We start from the raw sequence: 4,933 nt of genomic DNA on the forward strand, positions 1-4,933 counted from the left end.
CACACTCACACACACACACACACACACACACACACACAAACACACACACACACACACACACACACACACACACAAACACACACACACACACACACACACACACACATATATATATATATATATATATATAATTATCGATAAATATATAGATAACATATTTATAATAATATTATAAATAAAAATTGAATAAAATGTCAATCATATATATATATATATGTCGTGTGTGTGAATTGACTTGCGTGTAATATGAACGCTTGATAATATTATATAACGCCAGCAAATAATATGCTAGAAATATTAAAATATCATGTCACATTTCTACTATATAAATATAATAATATTTACGTTGGATGTTATAGTATAACGTCAACAAACGCATTGTTACGAATTTAAAAATATAGTTAGTGTCTACTAAATTGCTTAATTAGTGCCGGTACGTTGTTTGAGATAATAATATAACGTCCGCAAACAACACGTTAGAAATGTTACATTTATATATTTTACATTAAATACATTATTAAACACAATTAAATACAAATTTTTTTATTATTATATCACGCGTCTAATATATATATTATTTAATAAGTCTGTTCCAACAGGAATAATTCCGAAACAGATGATGTGAATGCGTGGAAAATTATGCTGCCGGTATCTCGCCGCTGTGCGTATCACGTCATCGCCGCGCTGCATAACACCGTGTGTCACACATATCGCGCACCAGCTTCACTGCTGGTATATACGCACACGGCTGCGATGTGTGCAACTGCTGGTGTCTATAACTTGCTGCGCGTTCATTGCCGCTGCGACACGGCACGGCGATTACACGCACTAGAACCTGTTTTTCGTTTGCGCGATGTCGTACCTGACACTCGTATGCAAAATAATTCGCGCGTATAATGGAATAATGACGAACGCGAGTTCTTTTTTTCCGCTTTCGAATCACAGTCGATGGAATTATTCATAAGCGTGCATCTACGATTCTCCGTCACCACCTACGTCACCGCTGCGTCATCTACGATTCTCCGTCACCACCTACGTCACCGCTGCGTACGTTCCTACCGCCGACACCGCGTTTGGAGTCTCAGCGTCACTTTGGAAATCTTATTCAGCTGCATTCCATTTTGGCTTATCACGCCGCACTTAGAGTACATACAATATCTCCCTTACATCGGCCGTCAACTTCGCTAGCACCTACATATATGAGCTGAGTCAGTGTTTTGTAGACGACGTACGTAATAGACAGACGAGTTAGTCCCGCTCCCCAGATTGCATAGCGCCGGCAATGGCGGCTACTTGCTTGTGACGTTACTCTTTTCATAGCCGCTGTTGTTAGCCCGTGTTGGCTTATTGTTCGTCCCCTTCGTTCTCGCCTAAAGTAGCTAGCAATTACTAATTTCAATTAACATATTTTGTGAGTTGCTTTTTTGAGAGATAATTTAGACGCAATTTTCGCACGAGCCGGCAGAAAGGGTGTTGTTGTCGTGTGGCGACATCAACGTGCAACGTTATTTAATTCACGCGTTATCGCGCCCTGGCCGATTGCTTGCATTCTACCTGCTGCAACAAGTACGTGTGCGGATGGCTGATTGCAGATATCAGCGCAATAGCTTACAATAAGCATACTACGTGCAATAACAACACATAGAACTTCGATCAAACTTTTGATGTGTATATACGTCATGCACGAGCGTAATATAATTGTTATTGCATAAACAATTGGAATAAAAAATTATTACGTATTAAATATTATAGATAAATTGTTTAGGTATTGTTATTATTATTATTATTATTATTATTATTGGTGTTAATACTATTATTAATAAAACAGACACAAAAAAAGAACTGCGAAGAATATATGAATTTTACCTAGCTCACAGAAAGAGTAAATTATTCACGTAAAATAATTCAAACGCATGCAACTTTCTGTAACGATCTCATGAACAGCGATATGCATACAGCAATATAGCGCTGCATGAGCTCACGTGCTTAGCCATGTCACTTCGCGACAAGTATGAACCCAAATAATTAACATTGCATGCTTGCATTAAGTATGCCATTTACTGCATTGTGGCAAACTAGTTTCTTTGCGAAACGATTACGTTAAAATAGAGGGGGAAATGATATAATTATAGCTCTTAGTGACGGTGACCGTTATACTATTACACATACAGTTACGGGGTTCGTTGTTAAGGTCATTAGAGGTTTCAGCGGTGGCGGTGTTTAGTGAAGTGAGTAGTTATTTAGCGACGCCCGTAGCTGGTCGATCGTGAACCGTCGACTCTCAATTTTCACTTTTCATAATTCACAATTTATGCGAAAAAGCTCGAATCAATCTGATATCGCGAGTAGAATGGTGCTCAGGTGCTGAGTAGCGACGGCGGGCTGATTGACGCCATGATTGACAGCGTCTGCGATAAATCACGGGTCGTGACGAACGCCACCTGCCGGCGGCTACGAGCAGTGCATCTCCCGCTGACCACAGACGCTCGCGGCAGTGTCCGAAGTTGACGTCTTGACCGCTTGACGTCGCAATCTCGCGTCGTCGCCATCTTCTGTTCGACGTCACGCATCGCGTCATACGCACACAGGCGTCAACGGCAACGGTATCTCAGAGGAATATAGATGCTGTGACATGACGCATGCGCGAACGTGAACGCCGTGAATCGTCTATAATGAACATATCCATACATTATATCAGGGGTTGGGTGAATAAAGACAAATTATTAAACATTTGTCATTATTAACTCCCTGATTATATAGATACGGCCATGGCGATATGTATACAAGAGCGCGAGGAGCTGTTGGGCGTCATCGTCCGACGTATAGGTCAGGGTGTGGAGCGCATGTATAAGTGGTGCTGGTTCGTGCATATGACGTGACATGATCGTATTCATGTATGCCGGTATAGCGCGCGCTAGGCGCTGTGATTTATGTCGCTTCTCTCCCTCTCTCTCTAGTGCTGCACGCCGGCGGCGGGCTTGCATCGATTTTTGAGTTCAATTCGTGCGTTGCCACATCGCATCTGAATGTATGCCGCGGCGCAGCAACGCAGACGACAAGTGACTTCCGTGATAGTGTAGGCCGTTGTAATACCACCGCGTACCACCTCGCTTGTCGACAGAACCTCGCACGAGATTTTTTTTTGTAGATCACCTGACTTCCACTTGACCAGAACCACTTAAAACCTCCATAAGCACACCTGAAGCACATCATCTCCCTTTAGCGAATAGATATTTTTATTATTCTCCTAAAATCGCCCTTGCTGGCCACTCGAATAACGCGAAGAATGAAAGGATAGTTAAATAGTTGTTGGGCAGATAATCCCAGCACGATTCAATCAGACGGGCTCAAATTGCGGGCAGACAAGACATGCCAGGCTGTGTAGTCAATTTTGTGTAGTCAATAGTGTATGTCAATTTTGTATGTCAGGCTGTGTAGTCAATTTAGTCATCTCGCCCTCGCGTCAATTGACATGCGTATTTAGTTGTGTTTCGACTCATTTTTCATGCATACACTGTTATTCCTCACTTCGTTTGAGCAGGTACACGAGAGCTATCTCACATACCAGCAACTTTCTATCGCGTCATTTAGAAATTATTGGACGTGGTGAGAATGTAGATGATGGCATACGAACGAGAAAGCCGGGTGTTGTTATTAATGTCCAGGAAGATCATCGGGTCGACCACACGGTCCACACCGATAATTATATAACACGAAACACACACACACACTCATACACACAGACAGACAGACACACACACACACACACACACACACACACACACACACACACACACAACACACACACACACAACGCGCACGCACACAAACGCCGCGGCACTGACGTCATGGGACGCCGGCACGCGTTGTTCACTCGGCTGCTCTGTGTTTAAAACGACTCGCCTATATCGCCGCCATGTTCCCCCCCGCACACACAATACACCACACACCACCGCGACACAGCGGCGCATTGTTGCTGAGTGGCAACGCGGCCGCGTGAGACGGCTGGCACCTGTCGGCGTGGCCGTATACTTAGTGGTAATACTTCTACATTGCCGGAATACAAAATATCAGCAATGAAAGGAGTCGATGGTTCATTGAAGAGTGAGAGAGTGCAAGAGATGGGAGGGTGATAGAGTGAGAGAGAGGGGGAGGGAGTGAGAGAGACAAAGAGAGAGAGAGGAGAGAGAGAGAGAGGAAAAGAGAGAGAGAAAAGGAAAGTGAGAGGAGGGAGAGAGAGAGAAGAGAAGAGACAGACAGACAGACAGAGAGACGAGAGAGAGCACGCGCAAGACGGAGAGGCAGAGGAGACGAGAGAGAGACGAGAGAGAGATGCGCCGAGAGAGACGAGAGGAGAGGAAGATAGGAGAGCAGAGAGACAGACCAGCAGAGAGACAGAAGACGAGCAGAGCAGAGAGAGAAAGAGAAAAGACGAGAGGAAGAGATGAGAGAATAGAGAGAGAAGAGGAGAGAGAGAAAGCAGAGAGGGAAGAGCCGAGGCAAATGTGGTGATAGATAGATAGTTAGAGAGGTGCAGAGGAGAGAGAGAGCCGACGAGAGAGACAAGGACAGAGATGAAAGAGATAGGACAACATATACCATGATACCGCATTGATGTAACAATATCGTTTACTAAGCCTACGTGCCGATTCAGTACTAACAAGATACTTTGTTTTGTTCGCACCGACTTGTTCACCGCTTGACGAAGAACATGTTCCACGATCTTTTTTTGAAACTACATCGCTGCATTTGTTTAAAACACTGGACGTTTCATCGTATGCGCCGAGCCCTGTGCATCCCGTGACGCCGCCACTGGCAGACGCTCAACAGACTTAAACCAGCCTAATTTATACTAATTATTTAAGATCTAGGCCAATTAAACTGAAACGTGATTTCTTGCGTCGGTATTCTCTTTTTCTTGATTTGTATTTTT

The sequence above is a fragment of the Priapulus caudatus genome, unplaced genomic scaffold (assembly GCF_000485595.1).
Source record: "Priapulus caudatus unplaced genomic scaffold, Priapulus_caudatus-5.0.1 Scaffold30, whole genome shotgun sequence".
NCBI classification, from domain to species: domain Eukaryota; kingdom Metazoa; phylum Priapulida; class Priapulimorpha; order Priapulimorphida; family Priapulidae; genus Priapulus; species Priapulus caudatus.